Source organism: Dermacentor variabilis, chromosome 9 (assembly GCF_050947875.1).
Source record: "Dermacentor variabilis isolate Ectoservices chromosome 9, ASM5094787v1, whole genome shotgun sequence".
In the NCBI taxonomy this organism is placed as follows: Eukaryota; Metazoa; Arthropoda; class Arachnida; order Ixodida; family Ixodidae; genus Dermacentor; species Dermacentor variabilis.
This window is the reverse complement of record NC_134576.1, coordinates 81,127,758-81,153,118: the sequence shown is the minus strand read 5'-3', so window position 1 is coordinate 81,153,118 and position 25,361 is coordinate 81,127,758. Positions and strand designations below refer to the sequence as shown.

The window sequence follows — 25,361 nt, the reverse complement described above, 5'->3', positions numbered from 1 at the left end:
TATATATATATATATATATATATATATATATATATATATATATATATATATATATATATATATATATATATATGTATATATATATATATATTTCCACGATTGCCAGGCGTCAGACTTGAGGATGCATCAAACTGTAATGGCGCAATCTTGTAATTGACGTCTTTAACTTGACATAGGACTTCATAAGGTGCAGTGTAGCGCGAGAGAAACTTCTGGGAGAGGCCAACCCGATGACGTGGTGCCCAAAGAAGCACCGACACACCTGGCGTGAAGCTAACAACTCGATGGCACCGGTCATAACGCTCTTTTTGTATATGCTGCGAGGCTAATAAACGATATCGGGTGACTTGACGTGCCACGTGAGCACGATCGATGACTTCACGAGCGTACTCAGCTGTAACACGCGGTACAAAAGGGAGGATGGTGTCAAAAGGCAAGGTGGGGTTGCGGCCATACAAAAGATGAAAGGGTGAACATCCTGTGGTATCATGTCGTGACCAGTTCATCCTTCCGTAATATATATATATATATATATATATATATATATATATATATATGTATATATATAATGGGTGCCTGTGTGTGCATGTTTGTGTGTGTGTGTGTGTGTGTGTGCGTGTGTGAGATAATACTACTAGGAACCAAAGGCATAGTGAATTATTTGTTAGATTGTTAGAGACAACCCCATGAAAAAGGCAATAAAGTTAGAAACTCTTAAGGAAAATTGTCACCTTTCTTTATTTGAAATGTATCGATAATCAGTAAACGTAAGTCAACGAAACCTGTGTTTTAAAATCAGGTTTAGATGTGGCCTTCCCTCCGTCAAATTTATTTGTTGTCGAAATATGTGTACAAGATTTTCAGTAGGGCGCTTATACGTGGTTAATATAACGTAACTTACGATACAGTGTTGGCGGCGACAAGCAGCAGCAAAACAATTGATGTAATAAGTGAGTGGACGTGGCATTCTCCGAACGCAATAAAGGACTGCGGTGCTGCCAATGTTCTTTGTTCATTGGTACTGACAAGTTCATTTTCAAGCGTGGTCCCCATGCGTGGCACGTACGTATACAGAACGAGAGCTAAGACAGCGCTGTAATTTGATTTCTCACTGAATGCCCATTTTCAAACCATGTTTCTCACTGGCACCATCTTTCGCGGTCTACTACCGGTGGCATTACGACATCCACCCAGAGTCACGCCATCTAGCGGTGATGCATTGTGACAAGAGAATCACACATTTCACTTCAGAGGAAGCGGTATAGTTTCACGAAAATATGGATGTGGAGGACATGGAGGTGAACAGGAGGTCGAACGTGAGTAATCTTCCAAAAGCGAGCATACTATAAGAGAACGTGTAGAGATTCGGTCCGGTCGCTGCTAGCAAATATTCGTGAACTCTATTGAGCGCTATCATTATCGTCACAAAAATCATCCATCTATATGACTCGCTCATGAGATTTCAAATCCTGCTCAAACAATAGAAGCCAGACACTAGGGTAATAGGTGGAGTAGTGGCAATGCGAACCCTATTCACCGACATCCATATCGTGTTTCTGCGTCGGAACGAGCTGTTATCTAACAGGAAGTAAAACAGATGCTTGAAAAGGACATTATCGAGCCTCCCTGTAGTCCCTGGGCTTCTCCCGTCGCACTTCAAAGAGATGGATGGAACGTGGCGCTTTTGGGTAGATCATCGCCACCTGAACAAAATCACAAAAAAGGACGTGTACCCTTTCCCACGTATTGATGGCGCTCCAGACTGCCTGTACGGTACCAACTATTTTTCTTCTATCGACTTACAGTCCGGCTACTGGCAGATATTTGTTGATGACATGAACCGAGAGAAGACTGCATTTGTTACCCTTTACGGTCCTTATCAGTTCATGGTGATGCCTTTCGGTCTCTGTAACGCGTCCGCCACCTTCGAACGAATGATGGACTCTTTGCTTCAGGAGTTCAAGTGGTGCACCTATTTGTGCTATCTGGACGAAGTCCTCGTTTATTCGCCCACATTCGACACGCATCTACACAGCCTTACAGCGATTCTTGACGTGTTCCGCCGCGCCGGTCTCCAGTTTACTCGCCAAAATGTCACTTCGCTCGCTGCCAAATCACCGTCTTTGGGCACCTCGTGGATGCCAGAGGCGTGCGACTTGATCCGGACAAAATTTGCGCCGTTACGAACTTTCCTGCTCCGAAGTCTACCAAAGACGTTCGTAGTTTCGTAGGGCTGTGCTGTTATTTCCGACGCTTTGTGAAGGATTTTGCGACCATCGCACATCCCCTTACCGACCTCTTGAAGAAAGACGCGTCATTTTCTTGGGGTCCTGACCATCCCGCATCTTTTTCGCAGCTCACTACTATCCTTAACACGCCTCCAATTCTGGGCCTCTTTTACCCGCCTGCCTCAACGGAACTTCGAACTGATGCCTGTGGTCACGGCATAGGAGCAGTGCTAGTACCACGCCAGCGTGGACATGATCGCGTTATAGCCTATGCCAGTCGACTTCTATCACCCGCCGAGCGCAATTATTCAATCCCAGAGCGCAAGTGCCTAGCTCTTGTGTGGACTGTTGCAAAGTTTCATCTATACTTGTACGGACGCCCATTCTGCGTCATCCCTGAACACCACGCTCTCTGCTGGCTATCCTCGCTCAAGGACCCCACAGGACGGCTCGCTCGCTGGGCGTTACGCCTGCAAGAATATAACTTCTCCGTGGTGTATAAGATGCTTGTCAGCATCCGCCTGCACCAGGATGCCGATTATTTGTCTCGCTACCCCGTCGACGAACCGGCTAATGCGAACGCCATCGCTTGCGTTTTCTCTGTGTCCCATTTGCCTAAAATCGCCAACGAGCAACGCCGCGATCCTTCAATACGAGCCCCCATCGACCGTCTGGTGTCAACGCCTGGCGACGTCTCTCTCCGGATGTTTCACCTCAAAGACGTAACATTACACCGCCGCACTTTCGATCCACACGGCCCTGAGCTTCTGCTCGTCATTCTATCAGCACCTGCGTTCGACTGTCCTCCACCAAATTCACGACGCTCCCTTGGCTGGACACTTGCGCGTCTCGCGCACATACGACCGTGTACGCCGTCGATTATATTGGCCGGGTCTCGCCCGCTTGGCGCGGCGCTACGTTGCGGCTTTTGAGCCCTGGCAGCGCTGGAAGAAGCCTTCCACACTTCCACCTGGATGTCTCCAGCCGATGGACATACCACCCGAACCACTTTTCTGTGCTCGTCTAGACCTTGGACCATTTCCTCTCTTGGGCTCCTGAAATAAATGGGTAGCCGTCGCTACTGATTATGCTACGCGGTACGCAATCACTAGAGCCCTCCCGCCAAGTTGTGCTACGGACGTTGCTGACTTTTTTCTCTATGACATCATTTTGGTGCAGGGTGCTCCGCGCCAATTACTCACTGACCGCGGTCGCAGCTTTCTCTCGGCAGTCGTCGACGACATCCTCCGTTCGTGCTCGACAAAGCATAAGCTCAGCACGCACTACCACCCACAGACCAAGGGCCCCATGGAGCGCCTCAACCGGACCATCACCGACATGCTTTCGAAGTACTTTGCGACCGACCACCATGACTGGGATCTTCCCTTACCATATGTGACGTTCGCAAATAATTCATCGTGTCACGACACCGCCGGCTATTCCCCATTCTATCTCGTATATGGCCGAGAACCCGCGTTGCCTTTGGACACTTTGCTGCCGTCGCCTGCACGTTCAGCCACTGAATACGCCCGCGACGCGATCGCACACGCCGACCACGCACGCTAGCTTGCCCGCACCCGTCTAGAGGCCTCGCAAGAGCATCAGAGACGCCTCTGTGATTGCCACCATCGCCACGCGTACATTTCTTTGGGTTCTCTGGTGCTTCTCTGGTCACCCATTCGACGTGTGGGCCTTTCCAAAAAGCTGCTGTCGCGCAAACACTGGACCATACCGTGTGGTGCGACAAGTGACTGATGTCATGTATGAAATCAACCTCTCCGACTTCTCAGAGTCATCGTCAGCTGCAAATGACATCGTTCACGTGGCGAGACTAAAGCCATACTAGGAACATTTCACCGCGGATGTGTAAATTAAGCACCAGGACGGTGGTTCAACTGACGGGGGTGACAATACGGAACACCCACCACAGTGTGGCTGCACTAAGGAGGAAGAAGACGACGTGTATGCCCGTTTGATGTAGCGTCGCCATTTTGGCCTCCGTGTGCTCCCCTCTAAATAAATTGTAAAGAGGATTGGGCCTCGGCTACACGTAACAGTACAAAACTGGCAAAGTTCACTGCATAACATATTGACCGCAAATAAAGACGGGGACAGCGGGGGTGTACACATAAACAAGGGCGGTAACTTTCAACTGGTTCATTCACGGCAGGCCGTGGGCATATATAGACATATAGAACCTGCGCAAACGCAGCAAACAAGAACACTCATCAGCCTAGCGTGGCAACCAATTATAAAAAAAAAATCTTTTTCCGATAGAAACAACCTAGTGGAGGTGTCACTAACACCCTCTTGGCCATTTTTTTATGTGGTAAGCCTCCATCAGTTCGCGTGCAGTCTGGTCCCGGCTTCTCCCTAGAATCTTTATCTCTTTAAAAAGAGGTGCACAGTGACAGGCGTTGCAGTGTGCAGACAAGTGCGCCAATTCATCTTTCGTTAACTTTTTTCATGTTCCCTGGCTCGACCATTCAGGCACCGTCCTGTCTGCCCTATGTAGGACTTGCCACACGCCAGAGGGATTTCGTACACAACTCCTACTTTGCATTTTTCATACGGCTCGGTGTGGTTCTTGCCACAGCCTTGCCTTCCTTTAGAATCACTGGAGGTGCGGCGGCAGAGCCGCGCCAGCTCAAAAGGCGCTGAAAAGACAAGGTGACTCCAAACCTGCCTGCCACCTTCTTTAGGTTGTGAGTGAGCCTATGAATATATGGCACCACTTCAGGTCTTACCGCCACAGTAGTCGTCCTCACCCTTGCTAAGCTGCTAGATCCTTTTACCTTCTGCAGGAGGGTCTCCACCACTGGCGTTACCATCGAGTCAGGGAACCCAGCCGTCTTAAGACGGGAAATTCGATTAACAAAGGGAAGCTGCATCTTGTGCACACACGACTTGCGGAGAGCCGATTCTCGATTAACAAAGGGAAGCTGCATCTTGTGCACACACGACTTGCGGAGAGCCGATTCTAAGCAGAGCATCACTATTCCTCGTTTAACAATTTTTGAGTGGGAGGAATCAGACTGCACCAAACCCTTCTGTGTCCGAGGGAAGTACTGCCAGCACGCGTGGCCTTTAGCAAAGGAAATGCGTAGGCCTAAGAAACGCAGGGGATTGTTACGCGGAAGTTTGTGTGTAAACGAAAGCCCTTTACCGAGTTATTTAACAACGGCTACAATGCTGCCACAAGAAGTTAAACTTCCTTGCCCGTTAAAAACCATTAAATGCCATCCATATATCTAAAAAAACATTTAAAATGTTTAAAAACGCCCCCTCCCCAAACGCCTGATCAAGCGCTTTGTCAATGGTAGCTAAAAAAAATGTTGCACAAAATCGGCGCAATGCACGAGCCGTTGCAGATCCTACATTTCTGCAGATAGAAGTGTTCGTCATAACTGATAAAAGTGATATTAAGATAGGCTTCTAAAAGAGTTAAAAAATCTTCCACCGAAATACCAACTGCATTCTGGAAGGGAATAGTGCCATTTTCTTCAATACACATCCTCGCAGCAACAAACTGATCTTTATGAGGTATGGAGTGGAAAAGATCTTCTGCACCAACTGAAAAAGCCGGACCTATGTCCTGGTTAGCCCTTAGAAAATCAACAACCTCGTCAGAGCTTTTTTGTAATGAAGGAGTCGGATAATACATGCGTCTACAAACTCTTTAAAATGAAGCTGCTAACTTCAACCAGCCATGTTTCACGCTCGCTAACTATTGTCCTGAATGGGATGCCGGGTTTATGCGTCTTCGCAGTAAAGAAAACACTTAGCGCGGCGCCTTAAGCGCTACTGATATTCCTAGCTAGTTTATAGAGATTAAGAGGCTTGCACATTTTATAACCCTGCTTTTAACTCTGGTTTCAGAGTTCCTAATAGGTTTAAATTCTTCTTCAGTGCTTCAGAGGCTTTAGCACCAAACATGCCCTTCGGGAGCACAAATCCCCCCCCCCTCTTTGCTCCCAAAGGAACAAGCTCGTTGTTTTTACAAAACGTCAAAGTCCTATGAATGGCAGATACTGTTTCATTGGAAGCCGATTTCGAGACACTCCTGCTAAGGACAGACAACAGCATGCAACAGGCACCTGTCGTGGTGATCCTGTGGAGCCATGTTCGCAACCCGCCTCTTCAGAGCAGCCAGTTCATGGGCAGGAGCTTGATGCTCGACGCTGTGCTTCGCTCCTTTAGCAAGCAGGGCGGTCACGTCTTCTGGGATGCTTGCGTCGCCCAGCACAAGCGGCTTATTTTCTTGTCCCTGACTAGTCCTCGTACTGTTCCATGCCCTAAGGAAATGACCAACCATGTTGTTCCAGTAGTACTCGGTCAACTGATGAGAGGCAGACTTCTGAGAGGAAGTCTAGCAGACTTCAAATTCCTTTCCGCATGCCATTCTGTAGCTTTAGTAAAGTATATGAAGCGAAGCCAATCTTCGAGCAGTCTAACTTGCCGCCACAACTCTGCCCGGAGCATTTTGCATAGGCGCTTGATGTGACCCCACGACGGAACGACACACCTAAACAGGGCACTCACTTCCAAAGGAATCAGGCCGCGCTTGATACAGAAGCCGATGAATCTTTCCCGGCAGGTAGTTGCCTGCCGGGTACTGTTATCTACGCGGTACTGCTACGCAGTACTATTACGCAGGTACTGTTATGCAGTAAACACCAACTAGGTCAAACTGAAGTTCTTCTGGCAAATTTCAAGTGAGAAACACTGCAACATCCACCATACTACCCAGACCTGTCACCTTGCGACTTCCACATTTTGGAGCATATGAAAAGACAGCTCAAGGGAACCAGATACATGTCGGACGATGACGTGAAAGAGTCAGTTACAAGACTTTTTGAAGCAGCAACCCAAGGGGTTCTATGAGACGGGAATCACGCGACTCGTTAGTCAGTGGGACAAATGTCTAAATGCTCATGGAGACGTTTTAATGTAGCCCGTTTGTCAGATACTCGGATTAACTCGCTTTCATTTGACTTATCCTCGTATATTTTGCAGAACTCCTGCTTTTATATGTTGCTCTCTCTCGCTACGTTTCGGAATTTCGGAGCGATTACTCAAAATACACGACCGGCGACAGCTGCTCCTATGCAATACATTCTAACAAAGGACAGCATCATTGAGATTTTTCCCTGGTCTCTGCGTATGTACAAAAATGTAAAAAAGGTTCTTGAATGACAGAGAGATGCGAATTAGAGAAAGGGAGAGAGGATAAGAACGTTCTAATAAAATAGTTCTCCTCCAATTGTTCATTTTCTGGCCTTAACATTTTTTATATCAGCGGCATGCATTGTTTTGATGGCTTCAAACTGATACAGTTCCGAAGTTCGTGTGATATTGGCTTTACTTAATAAATACACTGAAAACATGGAAGCATTGATATCAGTTACTTCGGGCACAATTTTTGAGACATACGGGTATATTCTTTTATGAAAATTACATATTTTATTTGCCTTGACAGTGCGTAGCGTTCAAGAATTCTTTCGCAGCATCCTTGGCAATGGCAACGCAGTTATTAATAACGTTTAATGTATTTGATCCCTCGACAATTTTTATAAGGAGGAGGTGGACCTGCAATGTGAGCCTGGATAGAATGTCCGGATAGAAGCATGGATAGAATGTCTTTTTCGTAGATAAGTTTTCCCATGCATACTCTGTAGATGTAGATAATGCCTTGGTGTGATTTGGAGTTTGGAACACTGTATGATATGACTTCATGTTCCTGGCCGTCGGTATGAAAGACTAGGTGGCGAGATATTTCTTCAAGCGATCGCAGCTTTCCGTGTTGAGGGTACCTGTGATGGTGGTGGGGTTGATGGTAACGACGTCTTGGCGCAGCTCCACAATGGCTGAAAAGCCGGCTGCTGCAGAGGGAAGCTTGGTGACTTGGAAGTGGCTGAAGTGGGAGGCGCCGAAACGTCCGCGAATACGAAAAATAGCCTTGTATCAGCTTTCAGGTAACTTGAGAGGCCTGATTTTGTTATTCCTGGAGACCATCTGTTTCCATACAGCAGCCTTGGCCGTGGCAGTGATGGCGTCCTTGCGGAATGAGTCTTGATATACGGCGTCGTATATGTGCGAGGCACTGGAAGTCGTAAGGGAATACATCTACTTAGGGCAGGTAGTGACGGCGGATCCGGATCATGAGACGGAAATAATCAGAAGAATAAGAATGGGCTGGAGTGCGTTTGGCAGGCATTCCCAAATCATGAACAGCAGGTTGCCGTTATCCCTCAAGAGAAAAGTATATAATAGCTGTGTCTTACCAGTACTCACCTACAGGGCAGAAACCTGGAGGCTTACGAAAAGAGTTCTACTCAAATTGAGGACGACACAACGAGCTATGGAAAGAAGAATGATAGGTGTAACGTTAAGGGATAAGATAAGAGCAGATTGGGTGAGGGAACAAACGCGAGTTAATGACATCTTAGTTGAAATCAAGAAAAAGAAATGGGCATGGGCAGGACATGTAATCAGGAGGGAAGATAACCGATGGTCATTAAGGGTTACGGACTGGATCCCAAGGGAAGAGAAGCGTAGCCGGGGGCGGCAGAAAATTAGGTGGGCGGATGAGATTAAGAAGTTTGCAGGGACGGCATGGCCACAATTAGTACATGACCGGGGTTGTTGGAGAAGTATGGGAGAGGCCTTTGCCCTGCAGTGGGCGTAACCAGGCTGATGATGATGATGATGATGATGATGATGATGATATGTGCGTTTGTCGCCACTTGAGCATCTCCTCCGGGGATAGATCTGCCCCTTCTACTACCTCAACCTGGTTCATGACGCCCGCACGAGGCGTGTCAACACCTACGGTGTCGGAGAGTCACCAAGCTCTTGTAGGAGAGGAACCACAAAAGTCACAATAGACGGCGTTCTAGTGCACAAACCTCCTCAAAAATAGTCTCAATAGGTCGCGGAAATCCTCACACATGTCGAGTGAAAGAGCCACTAGGATATAACAAAAAAGACTGGCGTTACACCCAAAAACTCACGGGGCCGATGAGAAACGTCCACACGCTGCGACGTCACCTCGAGCTATGAACTCCTCGCGGGCGAGAGAGCGCGTTGAGACGCTTGGCAAGCGCCTCCTAGACAGCGCAGAGCCGGTTCGCTGGCTTAGCGAAGTGGATAAGACACTCAGTTTCTGAGCGTCTGGCCTAGGTTCAAAATTCACCACCAACGTTTCCTTTTCGAATTTATTCTGTTCTTGTGCATTAATTTCTTTATAGCAATTACCGAGGCGAAGCTAGAACGCAGGCGATAGCTTGCACGGAGAAGGAACGTACGGATAACGTACGGTTGCGAATGTGAGGGTGATGTGGTGTCATGGCGATGCTGTGACGAGGCCTGCATGTGACGTGGCGTCGCAGCCAATGTGAAGTTAAGGGCCGCTGCGCTGCTACAGACGCCGGCTTTCTTGCTCAATGGGCCATTTGATGCTTTCGCATTAAAAAAAAAACATGCGTACTCACGGTGAAAGTACCGCTGCAGAAGTGAAAGAACGCAGGCGGTTTGTAATAAATAAAAGCAAATACAAAGCTGTATACAGACAGCATTTTTTTCTAGGTATACGCCTCGTTTGGTCAATGGCAACCGTATACCAGAAAGTCGCTTATTTCCTCATATTTATGGTGGGCTTCAGTTCGTGTATACTGGCCGCTTCATGCTGCCCGTGTGTAGAGAGACTGCTCCACAAATAATTGTCTAAGGCACTTTCTTTGGTGTCTGATCAATCTTTGTGAGCGGAATGTCTGTTGCCTGGGAAGAGGTTCTATTATTGTTTCTTTAAGAAATCGGTTATACAAGAATCGCTAGGATTATGTTACGACACTAGAAAAGTGCATAATACTTCCTACTACTGTCGATTTACTGCGAGCAATAGTCCTAAGCCAATCAATTGTTTCCTGTTTTTTAAAGATTGAGCTTGCCCATTTCTGGGTCTGTAACAGACGTGTTGACAATATATACCGGTAATATTCGGGGATTCCTCATGTAGTCATTTATTTCCCGCGCACCATAAAAGGCTGTCCCTTTGTATGGTGCTTAAAATGAGTGCTCTTTATTCAGTTTACTTCACTTGATTTCCAAACTCGCTTACGCGACATGTTAGTGTCATAAGGCCTTATCAAAATGACAACCCTCACTTCAGTCTCAAGTAATACGCATTGACCTGAAATGCAGTCTCCGTATTTCTGTTGGTTTTCAGGCCTGCCCGTGTACGCCTTAAGCTCTAAGAGCTTGAGTTTCAGCTGCGAACCTCACATCCCGTTTCGGGGAAGACTAATAATATGAACACATTGCCGTGAAAGTGGCCGCAAATATTTGTGATTGTCGTGTTTTTTACTGTTTTGGCCACATGTTTAATATTACTGGGACGGTATTATTGATGCGAAAGCTTCAAATGGCCCATTGACTGAAAAAGCCGGCGTCTGTCGTCTGTAGCAACGAAACGGCACATAAAGCCGCACTGCCATTGGCAGCGACGCCACTTCATCAGCGCGCCTCGAAGGTGCAGGGGAAGGAAAGGTACACCTTTTGCTACGCTGCCACGCCAGTTGTTGAGGAGGCGAAAGGATATTATCGAGACAAATAAATTTAAACAAGAGCGGACACTCCCATAGAGCCCAGCGGCCGAATTGACTGTAGTGCACCACGCGGATGGTATTAACATCTTCCGGTTTGCGTTTTAGCGCGCGCGTTTTGAAGGCCAGTTGGTACACGCCAGGCCGGCTGCGCTGATCGCCGCGGCTTTTATTTTTTTTTTCGCTTCTACAGCTAAACCACGCACGGCTTTGGCGGTGAACTGTTTTATTATTTAGTAGAAATGATTGCGAACGATCTTTACAAGTCTCCGCCGAATATGTGTCACGTGCAATTTCATAAAGAAAACGCAAGACGTCTTCTGAAATTATGAAATGTTTATTTTGCTCTATATAAATGCTTGTTCCGGGCTTCTTGTGCATTCATCCAAAGTTGTGGCACCAGGTAAGCAGCAGACGTTGCCGTACGAAGCTCCACCGGATGCCATCAGCTGAAAAAAAGGAAATTACAAGCATGTATCATTTTGGTATATTGACCTAACAGCAATATTGCGTGTAGCGGCGAAACGTGCGTAAGTGGTGAATGAGCGGCATTACAGATAAATTCACTTTTACATACATTTCGTAGCAAATAGACTCCTCCCAAACACTGCCATAAAATCCAAAGAAAATATCCAATTTTCAAGCATCCCTTCCTTCCCGGGCATTATTTTATGCACTTTAAGAGCACAAATGCATAGGTCACTGCGCGTTTTCAAAGCAACTTGGCCTCAGTGGACGCGATGGCACGCCGAGTACACAGAGGTGGCTACAACACAAGCTCTCAGCCAGACCATGTTACACGTTCCCAGAATGTCTTCCAGTCGCACTAACGACAGAGTCGTGGGTGTAAAGCCTGTTTTCAGTCGCTAAGAAGATATAAATGTCAAGTTTATGAGCTCCTCGGGGTTATCTTTTACGCGTCCTGCCGGCGCAAGCAACACACTCCCGTGTTATCACTCTCGGCAATCGCTCGTCGCGTTTTCGACAAGCGTGAGTACCGAAATAAGGTGTATAATAATAATAATAATAATAATAATAATAATAATAATAATAATAATAATAATAATAATAATAATAATAATAATAATAATAATAATAATAATAATACCTTTATGTTGTTGCGTTATGTTGTTGCTGGGCCATAAAAAGCGTCACAAACTTGTCCCACTAAAATTCAGTACAAGCAAAACTACGCCACTACGCTGAGCGCTGCCACTGTGCTTGAAAAGTACCCCAAGAAGTAGCGAAATTAGTTACAATATTATCTGGGGTCAGAGAAAGCGCCAGAATTTGTCCCGGTAAGATTCAGTACACGCGAAACTGCGTCACACGGCCGAGGTACTTTTCGTCACAAAGCCAGGTGCGGCGAGCGTGCCCAAAAACTACCGAAATAAGTTAGAATAATGCTTGGGCTCATAGAAAGCATCGCAAACATCTCCCAGTACGAGTAATTACCTTAAATTAACTATGCTTGGATGGCGAAGCTGTTTTTCGATAACTGCGTCCATAATAGGTTCAGTTTTGTGAGCTAAGTCTAAGTGTGCCTGAAGTGCGTCGCAGACAGTGAAATAAAATTGCTCACCTTGCTGTAGTCCAGTAGTGCAGCGGTGTCGTGTCGAAAAGCAGACGAAACACAAGGGAACGCCAGGAGCCCCAAAAACGGCCTACATCCAAAACAGGTGAGTCGCCGAGCACGCGAGCTTCACATGCGCGGCCTGCCTCACTCGTTTCTGTGACATGTCTGGCGCATGACGTATGCACGCGCGTCTGGCATCTGGCGTGCCGCTAGCTTGTTGCTGGGCAACGCAAGACAAATAAGTCGCAAAGTATAAGTTCATTTACACGCAAAACTTCTTTAGTTTTAGTGGGAAAGAATAAAATATAAAACGTTGTCTGTAAGTTCATTTCACATTCTTTTTTTTTTTTGATGCTCGCGTCAACTATAACGGATGGAGTTAAAACTAGGCGGGACATGTTTCCTGTTGTCAGTTTTTTCCGAGTGTACCCTCTTGTTGAATTTCTCTCTCTATGGCCGAGACGCCACGTGAACCTCACTCTGGATCTGAGAAGCCTGTCTTATCCGCGCGTTCTGTGCCCCTGCAAGTTCTCGCCTGCGTTCTGACTGCGCCTCGGTAAGTCAAAATCAAAACACGCCAAGCGTCTCAGCGTGCTCGCTTCCACACGAGGAGTTCGTGAACCCGAAGGACCGTTCAGCGGTGTTCAAAATGACATTATTATGCGAAGCATATTAACGTAGGTTTCGGGCCTTCGCGCGACGCCCGGCGGTGGCCACCATTGACCCTGAAGTGGGGTCATGTGACATGGCGTCACGTGATGACGTCACACAGGCTGCAGATGGGGCCTCATATCGCGCCGTCGGTCGCCTCCCGGCGGTGGCCACCATTGACCTTCAAGTGACCTTCAAGTAGGTCACGTGACATGGCATCACGTGATGACGTCACACCGGCTGCAGATGGGGCCTCATATCGCGCCGTCGGACGTCGCCAGGCGGAGGCCATAACGCTTCGGTTCGCGCCGTCACGCGCTACGCGGCGGCGGCGCCACCATCGCTGCATCACGTGATATGTGATGTCACGCCAGGGATGAAGCGGCGCGCGCCCGCCATCGCGTCAGTCTCTGTGCCCGCAACCGCGCCAGCGTCTTTGCGCCGGGCGTGTATGCGGTCAAGATGCCTCCAAACGCTAAGGATACGCTAAGGTTAAGCCCAGTGATAAGCCTCTAATTTTTTGCTATTGCATTCACAACGCATAAGAATAAGAAGTGTTTAGGTGTCCTCGGATTGTTGTAAACGCTATGGCTCCATCTGGAGGCGAGCATTAATAAAGTTTCTTAAGTTGTGTGCAAGACTTCGCAACCTTCTAGTTTCACTGTTCTTCACCCCACTTATACACTTAATTACTCTTCACACAGGTACTTATACATGAGGCTCACAACCACAATATTCAGGTGGCTCATATCGCAATTCTTAGGATTTTCCCACCACACCCAATGGCTCGGCCTTCGGGGACGCACGAAACGGGGAGTAGGATTTACGGCTCGTTGTTGTCGTTAATGTCTGTTTTTTTTAAAGACCTCTCCCGTGCCAGAGGCAGGCAGACGCGACAGTAACCTGATAAGTATATCTCCGTGCGTACGCGACTGGCAGTTTCCTGGTAAGCGATGAAAACTTTTTTTAGACACGTTTTAAATGTTGCTCAAATTCAGCGAAAATATCTCGTGCACATAGCCGCGTTCATACCTGCATGCGTAATGACACGTGTACTTTACCGAGTGACCGCGTTTCATCGTCTAACCATAGGTCTAACGGATAGACGCCGAGGTTGAGCCGAGCAGAGCGGTTGGCTCTTCGTAGAACTCCGCGATTTCCTATCTTTTGACCAGCTTTTCCTATGATGTGCTCAATTTCGTGTAGAACACATGATTCGGGAACATCCACAGACTGTGCACTGTGCAGTGTTAGCGGTGAGCCCTTCGTCTTTTCGTAGATACGGGCCAGGACGTGCCCGCCACACGTGTGCGGATTGCTAACACTTACGCCGACTACGGTGGAGGCGTCGGCTGCTGCGCGGGAGACGCCGTGCGCGCTGCCGCAACAGGTGACGACGGCATCTGCGGCCGGAGCTGCGACGCCCACGGGGGCGACGAACGCTTCGACGAGCATGCCTAAACCAAACTATATTGAAGCTTCAAGCTCGCACGAACCACTAAAAGTACGAGCGACGCTCTCAGGCCTGGACCGGGAACAAATGAACACCCAGACGCCGACGAAAGGTATGGTATCATCCTACAAGACACCGATATGCCCGTCACACGCGTCGGGCAGGAGGAGCACAAAGGAGGAGAGAGGCAAACGGTGTTAACTGTTCGCCAGAAGAAGGCTTTCGCAAGAGTTGGGAGAAAAACCATGGCAGCAGGGCTGCCTACGACTCGTCAAGTCATTATGGCCACACAAAGGAAGGTGAGAGGGGAACACTTCCTGTTACGACTAAAGCCAGGATCAAACATCTTTATCATATCTACCCCTAAACAAGAAGTAGCAGATATAGTCAGGAAGATAACGACACTCGTTATCAACGGCAAACAACACGCACTAAACGCTTACGTGACGGCCGGAGACGACACAAAGAAAGGTGTAGTGCACGGATTGGCACCGCAAACGAGTCCGGAAGCATTCCAATCCAACCTGCGCATCAGAGCGCAAGGAGTGGAGATACTACGAGCACGCACGCTTGCGGAAACAAAGACTACGGTCATTACATTCTATGGCCCCATGGCACCACGCTTTGTCTACTTCGTGGGAGGAGGAATGCCCTGTTACCCGTTCAAGAACACCATACAATTCTGCAACGCCTGCATACAAAGAGGCCACAGGACGGACGCGTGCCCTCAACCTCATATCTCGGTATGCAGCAAATGCGGCACTTATGAGCCAGAGTTGGAGCACGAATGTAAACCCACCTCCTCCACTTGAGGAGAGGAGCATCCTGCCGGATCGAAGGACTGCAAGAAACGGTGCAAACAGTCAAGGCAGAACAACAAAACGCCTAGGAAGTCTTCATCCTGACTAGCCAAGACTGCGATCAAGGAGTTTGTACCAAGGCCACGGTGGTACGACACGGCTGAAACGGACGGCGGCGGATGGCCACCATTAAAGCGCCAAGAAGACCTACAAATGGTGTCGCCACGACGACAGCGATCCCGATCACGAGAGTGACGAAGGCGACATGAGGACTCTTACTCTTCAGACCACCCCACTTTCAACTGCCAGCCCATTCTTACGGGATCCAGGCAAAGATCTCCCACTCCAACAAGGAAGAAGGAACACACCGACAAGGTGAGCTGGGTGGTGATGGTTCATACGACTCCCATAACATCGAACCCGGAATACCAACAGATTGTATAAGAAAATAGGCAACTGAAACGAAGCTTAGAAGAACTTAGGATGGAGATCGCCACACTTAAAAGCAAACTCACAGCCAAGGCGGAACAAGCAAAACCCATAGATGCGGCACAACAAGAACACACGGAAGCGACATCCTCTACGGACAAAACATTACAACTGCTTGTGCAACAGATGCAAAGCATCCAAAATTTCCAAGAACAGCTGTACGCTGATTTACAGGAACTTAAAGGATACGTAGAAGAGACGCTAGCCCGACAAAGACCACTGCGTAAAAGAACGAATAGCAACCCCAGCGCACCGCGGGCTAGAAAAGCTAAGAATGGCGTAATGTCGGACTCGACGGACGTCGAAAGCGTGATCAACAATGGCCAGTAAAACGCCCAGAACCGCAGACACGCTGAGATATGGCACTGGAACTGCCGCTCTTTTTTGGAAAGAGCGGCAGCGTTACAGACATACACGATGCCGACATATATGCCTCCAAGAAGTAGGAAAGGGATCACTGCACAGTTACGAATCAACAGTACCCGCGGGTTGCTACATTAGCGCATAAAGGAATAGCGATGAGCTCACACTATGTCGCTCAATGCGCAACCGAGCACCAAATCATTGAACTACAGACATCGAAGAAAGGGAGAGCAAAGACCTTTATTTGCAACATATACAACCCTTCCAATGAACGTCTACCGGACTTTGCGGCAAATGTTGGATACGCATTAGGTGATCTGGGAGGAAAAGGCAAATTCGTACTGCTAGGCGACTACAATGCTCCCAACACCAATTGGGGATACCGACGATATACCCCGAAAGGGCAACGTAGAAATTACAAATATCATCTAGAACTAGTAACTCTCCCACTAACACCCACTAGATTAGGAAATAGCGTATGTGGGGACACCTAACCCGACTTCACCTTCACGCTAAACGTAGCGGATGGACAGTACAGGAATTTAAACGAAAATCTGGGAAGTGACGACTATGTTATTACAATGAGCAAAATGAGAACAAGGTGAAAGCAGGAGCCAACGTGGACTTGTCTTCTTCATGGCTACGTATGCTTTCCTCGCCACAGTATATATAGGTGGGTTCTTCTAAAGGAGAGAGGGTGTAAGGCGAGTGGGTGCGGCAACGAGGGAAGGTGTGTTAGCGTGTCGGATTGAGAATAAGGGAATACTGAGCACAAAGTCAAGGCCAGGGACTCCCCCCCCCCTCACTCCATTTGTCAACCACGTGTTTTAGCCGGCGTGTGAACTGCGTCTGACACGCCGGTTGAAAAAAAAGGAGGAAAGGAAAGGAAGAAAAAAAAGGAAACGCCAAGAAACCAAACTAAGTGTTGTTGCATATAGCTTAAAATTTAGCATAGCGAATAGAATCTAAAGCTCCCTTTGAAACGTTTATGGCTATTGGTTGCAAAGTCTTGAACTTATGGATACGGTATGATTGTCTGCATTTTCTTTCTCGTTCAGAACGGGAATTTGTAAGATGTAGAGTTTAAGTTTATCAGAGTTATGACCTGCTTGGTTGAAATGCTTGGCGACGGCTTTGGGAAGCTTTTTAGCTGTGTCCGCGCGATGTCCGTTTAATCTGACGTTCATTGATTGTCCTGTTTCCCCGATATAACATTTAAGCATATAAATAACATCCGAACTTGTACAAGTGAAGCTGGATTTGACTTCATGTGTATGACTATTTGCGGTGCTTCTAATTTTAATGTCACTTTGAAGATGCCTGCAGGTTTTGCACCTGGGGCGACAACATGCTTTTATTACGGGGGAATGCTGTTGGCTGAGTTTTGCGTGCCCTAACATGTCTTTAAAGTTCCAGTTTCGGCGATAGGTAACCCTATTCAATGATCACACCCCTGCTTAAACTTCCACCAAAGCAGTCCAGAATTACAAACTGGACGGCGTACAGAAAATATCCAATGTCCATAACACCTCCCAACACAGCTGAGGACTGGGCAAAGGAACTCAAAGTCGCACACGAAGCCACAACAGAAAACATATCCATTAACGTGAAAAGACCTGCAGTCGACCCACACCTTCTGCACCTGTGGGAGGGATGGCGCAGCTTAACCAAGCCTTGGAAAAATCAAAGATAATTTAGGTCAACAATAGCAATGTTATCGGAACAAGCAAATGAGTGTACCAGACAGCTGCAAGCGAAAAATTGGCTCCAATACTGCGATTCACTGAGAGGGACGTTATCCACCGCTAAGACATGGGCTATCTTACGTAGCATGATAGACCCGGACTCTACAAAGACGGCAACAGCGAGAACGATACGCACCCTAGTAGGTGAATACAAAGGTGACACCGATAAACTGATCCAAGTGCTCAGGGTCAAATACATCAAAACAGGGGGCGATAGCTTCGAATCTCTCGGCTACAAAGGGCCGACAAACAAACCTCTAGATGAGCCCGTTACTGTTGCAAAACTATACGCAGCGGCACAGGACATCACACGAAACACAGCACCCGGAGGGGACGGCATCCCCAACGCAATGCTGCGCAACCTCAGCAATGAGCAACTCGGACGACTAGTCGACTACTTCAACAAGGGCTTATGGGAAACTGGAACTATTCCACAGCAAGGAAAGGAAGCCACCATAGTCCTAATCGCTAAACCGGGAAAACAGGAAACTACTCAGAAATTGAGACCAATCTCACTTACGTCATGTCTCGGGAAAAAGTGAAAAAGTTTGAAAAAGTGATACTCACCAGGTTAGCCGATTATTTCGAAAGTCACAAGCTCCTGTCGGTGTACATGTACGGTTTCCGCAAACATCATTCAACACAGTATGTTTTCCTTAGGCTGAGAGACGAAGTAATAAACAACGTGGTAACTGGAGAAGAAATCATAATGGTGGCGTTGGACCTAAAAGCGGCATTACACACCACGTCCCATAAGCTCATCATGGAGGAACTAGAAGAAATGGGATGCGGAAAGATAATGTTTGACTACGTCAAACCCTGCTTAACTGGTAGCACTGCCACGATAGGTTTAGAAGATATACGATCACCCAAGCTCAACCTCCTCAACAAAGGAACTCCACAGGGAGCTACACTCTCACCATTATTGTTTAACATTGGCATGAACAATTTGACAAGAAGGCTGCATCCAATCCAAGATCTCAAATTCGCGCTCTATGGGGATGATATTACCTAATGCATGCACAAAGGATTGTTAGGCCACAAAGAAAGCACCCTACACGAAGCCATCAACACCGTCCAAAACTTCGTGGCAGAACACGGCATGGCGTGTGCACCAGAAAAGTCCGAATGAATCAGAGTCCATGGATGTAACTACCGTAACAGGCCAAACCTACACCTCCAGCTAGAGAACCGCATGCTTCCAGAAAAGACCAAGGTTTGTGTCTTGGGCCTCTGGATACAAAGCAACAGGCGAGCGGAACAAACTATCGCGACCCTGGAAGCGACAACTAAGCAAATAGGAAAACTAGTAGGAATAATTACAACGAAAGGGAGAGGCCTATACGAAAGTAAAAGAATACGAATCGTTTAAGCTATTGTCAAAAACCAGATAACTTATGCTCTACCTTATCAAAACTTAAATCGCGCAGAAATCAAGATGGTGGACCAGATCATACGGTACGCGTACAAGGTGGCGCTAGGATTACCAATGAACACCGTAAATGAAAACCTACATCACACAGGAGTTTACAAAACCTTTGAAGAGCTCAAGGCAGTGGTTATAATAAATCGGACAGAGCGCCTGTGTCTCACACAAGCCGGACAACAACTGCTGACTGAATTAAGATGTTCCGTGAAACCACCATATTGCATTGACCAAATCCACCAGCTATCTGGCCACATCAGGAAGTAAATGCAAGCCACACCGATACCAAAGAACATGAATGCCGAATACCACAAAGGCCGAAAACAAGCCCGAGCCAAGTAACCTAGCAAAAGCTTTGGGAATAATCAAGAATGGCAGTACACGGATGCCGCTCGGACTACTAGAGGACACTTCATAGTAGCAGTTCGCAACAAGCAGCGGAAAAGAGTCGAAATAACGGCCTCAATAAACACAACATTCACAGCCACTGCCGAAGCCTCAGCAATCACGATGGCAATCAAACACAGCAACAGCGCCGGGCACTCGGCACTAGTTATCTCCGACTCTCAAACAGCATGTAGAATGTACATGCAAGGCAGATTGCCATGAATAGCGCTGAGAACCTTAGGCGACGCACTCCAAGAAGAACTTGCATTCATATGGTGTCCAGGACACGAGGGCATCCCAGGCAATGAGAGGGCCCAATCCCTAGCTCGAGAACTCAAAAATCGAGCGGGGAACCACAGCCCCTTCCAAGATAGTCCACTCACACCCAGAGACACCCTCGAACACCAACGTCGCACGAGAGAGCGGCTTGCCCTCGCATCGGGAACTGAGGGTACAAGCCCGCGCATACAGAAGAATACAGACACATATCTATCCCCACTTGGAAAGAGCTCACCATATGAATCCCACACTACATGCCGGCGCTAGTGCATGGTGTGGTGCGTGGCCGTCGCTGCCACATGTGGTGTGGGAATGTACAAAAACACCACTAGAAGCGAACTCTCCTGAGATGCTTACCTACAATAGGGAGCCGTGGGAGATCCTCCTCGCTCGGCCGGCGCTGGGGGCCGAAAGGGTCCTCTTGGACCAGGCGGAGAGAGTAGCCAGGATCACTGGCGCCGGCGAATAGGGACCCACCCAACCGCTTCCCGCCCAGCCTACCCTCTTCCTTATTACCCTCTTCCCTATCAGTAATTAATAAAGCTTTTTCCTCCTCCTCCTCATCGCCTAACAAATGCTATCGCTCAGTGCAGGATGCGTCTACCTGTGTCGGAATTTCCTGAAATGTTATCGATGGTTTTATTGGTTTTCTGCTGTCGCCGAACCTTGTGTAATCTGATTGCATGTATGCGTTACGCGAATGGTGTAGAATTACCTGGAAGACACGCTGGCACTAACGATAACTCCATAGGGAAAGAAATTCAACAAGAGGGGACACTCGGCAAAAACTGGCAACAGGAAACACGTTACACCTAGTTTCAACTCCATCCGTTAGTTGACGCGAACATAAAAAAAAGAATGTAAAATGAACTTATACTTTGCGACCTATTCTTCTTGTGTTGCCTAGCAACAAGCTAGCGGCACGTCAGACGCGCGTGCATGCGTCATGCGCCAGACATGCCACAGGAACGAGCGAGGCCGGCCGCACGTGTGAAGCTCGCGTGCTCGGCGACCCGTATTTTTTGGATATAGCCCATTTTTTGGGTCCTCACGTTCCCTTGTGTGCGGTCATCGCTGCACTACTGGACTACAGCAAGGTGAGGAATCTTGTTTCACGGTCTATGACGCACTTGAAGCACAGTTAGGCTTACCGCACAAAACTGAACCTATATAGGGACTCAGTTATGGCAAAACAGCTTCGCCGTCCAAGCGTAGCGAATTTGAGGTAATTACTCGTACTGGGAAATGTTTGCGGCGTTTCATATGAGCCCGAGCAATATTGTAACTTATTTCGGTAGTTTTGGGGAAGGCTCGCCGCAACCTGGCTTTGTGACGATAAGCACCTCGGCCGTGTGACGCGGTTTCGCGTGTACTGAATCTTACCGGGACAAGCCATGGCGCTTTCTCTGACCCCAGACATTGTTGTAACTAATGTCGCTACTTTTCGGGGTACATTTAAAGTGGCGGAGTTAGCGAAATGCAGCTCGGATGTGTGCCGCAGTTAGTTTCGCGCGTACTGAGTCTTACTGGAAGAAGTTTGCGACAAGTTCTCTGACCCGAAAAATTATTGTCATTCATTTCGTAACATTTTTCGATACTTTTGACGCATGCTTGACGCGTGTGGGGTTGTGAGGCTTTTAGCAAAAAAGCAAGCCGGCCATGGTGAGTCAGTTTGGCGTGTACTGAAATTTAGTGGGACAAGTTTCGGACGCTTTTTACGGTTCTGAAATAACATATTCCTTATTTCGCTACTCCCGCTTGCACACAACGCGACGCGCCATTGCCAAGTGTGATGACACGGGAGTGTGTTGCTTGTGCCGGCAGGACGAGTAAAAGATAACGCCGATGACCCAAAGAATTTGAGATTTCTCTCTTCAGAACGACTGAAAACAGGCTTTGCACCCGCGAATTTTTCTTGAGTGCGACTAGAAGGCATTCTGCGAACGTGTAACGTGGTCTGGCTGAGAGCCTGTGTTGTAGCCACCTCTGTGCATTTGGCGTACCTTCGCGTCGACTGAGGCCGAGTTGTTTTGGAAACGCGCGGTCACCGGTGTATTTGTGCTCTTAAAGTGAAGGAAGTAATGCCCAGGAAGGCAGGGATGCTCGAAAATCGGATGTTTTCTTCATATGTCATGGCATTATTTGGGAGGAGTCTATTTGCTATGAAATGCATGTAAAAGTGAATTTATCTGTAATGCCGCTCATTCACCACTTACGCACGTTTAGCCTCTGCACGCAATATTCCTGTTAGGTCATTATACCCAAATGATACATGCTTGTAATTCACTTCTTTTTAGCTTATGGCATCGAGTGGAGCTTCGTACGGCATTGACTGCTGCTTACCTATTGCCACAACTTAGGATGAATGCACAAGAAGCCCGGAACCAGAATTAATATAGAGCAAAATAAACATTTTATAATTTCACAACACGTCTTGCCTTTTCTTGAAATTGCACGTGACAAAGATTCGGCAGAGGCTTGTAAAGATCGTCCGCACTCATTTTTACTAATTAATAAAACGATTCTGCGGCAAGGCCGAGCGTGGTTCAGCAGTAGAAGAGAAAAATAATAAACGCTGCGCCGATCAGCGAAGCCGGCGTGGTGTGTACCAGCTGGCGTTCATAACGCGCGCGCCGAAAACCGAAACCTGAAGGTGTTAATACCATCTGCTTCGTGCGCAACACTCAATTTGGCCACTGGGCTCTATGGGAGTGTCCGTTCTTGTTGAATCTGTTTCTCTATGATTACACTGGAAAGTTCGATTTCTCATGTGTAAAAACCGGCACGCTTGACCTGCTCATCAGATTTCGACGATCACTGACAGTGTTCGCCGCTATCGTTTTACATTAAGTGTAGCCTGTTTTTGGTGGGCACAGGTTCGGCCAATAAAAGTTTCGTCATTCACAGTATTTCTGCTGTGTTCCTTACCGTTACTATTACGTAGCATCTACTGGAGGTGGTTTGTTTTCATCTACCGGAGGCGCCACAAAGCCGTTACCCAAGCGCGAAATCGAAAGACAAGATCATGGTCGCCAAGAACCAGAGAGGTAGCCGCCGGTGGCAAGGACTGACCCCGTTACAAGGGCATTTGCCTTATACAACGAGGAAGATCGTCGCTAAGTGAACTCCAATGGCAGCCCCAGCGTCGCCCATCCTGATGGAATAGCCCAGGGAACCACCACCCTTCCATGGATCATACCTGGCTTGAGACTAACGAAAGAACCGCCACATTCAACAGCTGGGACTCCGACAACGAACCGCGCCATGTATACTTCACCTTAGGAGACGCAGGCAGAACGTGGTTTGAGAACCGAGAATTCCCTCCGACAATATGGGACCTGTTGCAGACCTTTACGACTGTCATGCGCAAGAAAAATGCCGAAGCTCTGCTGGAAGCCTCAGTGCAACTTGCCAACGGGAGCACTGCGATCTTCACGGAGGAGATGACTCGCCTGTTCAGACCGCCGACCCGACATGCCAGAAGGGAAAAAAGTTTGCTTCTTGATCAGCGGTGTCAAGCAAAGGCTCCTCACCTGGTTGGTGCGCAACCAGCCCAGGTCAGTTGTTGAATTTGCTTTCGAGGCTACAACTATCGAGAAAACAATCCAAATTAGGAACAAGCAGTTCAACCCATGCACGCTTCCAGTGAACTACGCCGATGTTCATCCAGTGGGCGCCGACGACTTGCACGAGAGCATCAGAGTGGTGGTGGAAGAGCAACTATAGAAGCTCTGCTCAAGGTCGCAGCCTCAATAGGCCTCAATCGCCGACATCGTCAAAAAAGAAGTTCAGCGATCACTTGGGCTTACTTAGGTGCAACCGCCATCGCCACAGCCCCAGCCAGAAGCGATGACATACGCCACCGTCACCCGCCGCCAGATTCCGCCTCGTGCCCGCGACCATGACTCCGCGATTCTGTCGCCAGACGCTGCCACCTCGCCCACCTGCCGACCAACGAAACGCCCCAAAACCGCCCGCTTTGCTACAATTGCGGGGAAGCCGGCCATGTGTACCGCCGATGCCCATACCGCGACTTGCGACTGCGACGGGGGTTCGCCATCAACGCGTCGCTCCACCGCTTGGGGAGCGCACACACAACATCGCCGACTACATCATCGGCAGTCAGCGGTTCTCGACTACCATTCTGTTCGCCCTCAACCGCAACGCCAACCATAGACTGGCCCAGCCCGGGGCCTGTCTGCGAGTCCATATCCGGACTCCATGGAGCCGATGGGGGTGTGGTTGCTGTTCGTCGAGCTGACGAAGATCCTGCGCCCCTAACGAAGACGCCTAAAAGTCCGTCTCGACAATACATCAGCGAGAGGCCGCCACCCGGACGAAGCCTAGAAGCAAATATTAGGTCAAAAAAAGAATAACTGATGAGCCGATATTCCAGCCACACGTTAACACCACGTCGTCGTGATCCGACGCCAAGACTCAACTGTGACGTATTACAAAGAACCACCGACTTCGATGTACTTCTCAATGGCTACGCAATCACTTCCTTAGAGGATACAAGAGCCCACTACTCCGTGATGAGTGGACCACTTGCTGCCCAGTTAAAGGAAGTTAAGACTCCATGCGACAGCCCTCAAATCCGGACATCTGGAGAACACATCATAACACTGGCCGGAATCAGCACGGTCAAAATTACCGTTCATGACCACACCTACCCTGCCACTTTCGTAATCCTCCAACAGTGTTCACGAGACGAAATTCTCGGCATGGACTTCCTGAACCAACACGGCGCAGTCATCGACCTGAATTCGAAGTCGATAACGCTATCCGAAAATCAAGATTACCGCCGGGGAGCTCTCGTGGTCATCATGCCTTGAGTGAGCTCGAAACTACAGTCAGCATCCCGCCCCGCTCCAGCATTGTCATTTCCTTCGGCACCGAAACAATTGCAGACGTAGAAGGCCTCATCGAGGGCGACCAGCATTTACTGCTCGACCATGAAATTTGCGTCGCAAGAGGGATCACTCGACTGCACGGAGGAAAAACGAAGGTGTGGCTGACAAACTTCAGCAAGGAGTTCAAGCGCATCAACAAAGGCGTGACGATCGCATACATGGAGGAAATTCTGGAAACCAGCACCGCGTTTGTCCTCTTGGATTCTGCCGCATCTACCTCGACGACCATAGTTCCCGAAAAAAACTTCAACATAAATCCACATTTCCCCATCAGTAAGCAGGAAAAGCTCAGATGTATTCTCCAACGCCACAAAGACTCCTTTTCGAGGTCATCGAGGATTCGAAAAACGCCATCTGCGAAATATCGCATAATAACCGAAGAGTGTGCTTCACCACTCCGCCAGAGCCCATGCCGAGTTGCATCACGAGAACGTGCTGCTATAAAGCA

General features: G+C 48.2%; 1 long non-coding RNA gene across 1 annotated transcript in view; it reads left to right on the top strand.

Annotated features, from left to right (window-relative positions):
- Positions 1–12,895: 12,895 nt before the first annotated feature.
- LOC142558073 (uncharacterized) overlaps positions 12,896–25,361 on the top strand; it is a 47,167-nt gene continuing 34,701 nt past the window's right edge. The window contains exon 1 of the long non-coding RNA XR_012822946.1: positions 12,896–12,963. This is a non-coding gene — a long non-coding RNA (uncharacterized LOC142558073). The remainder of the gene's footprint in view (positions 12,964–25,361) is intronic.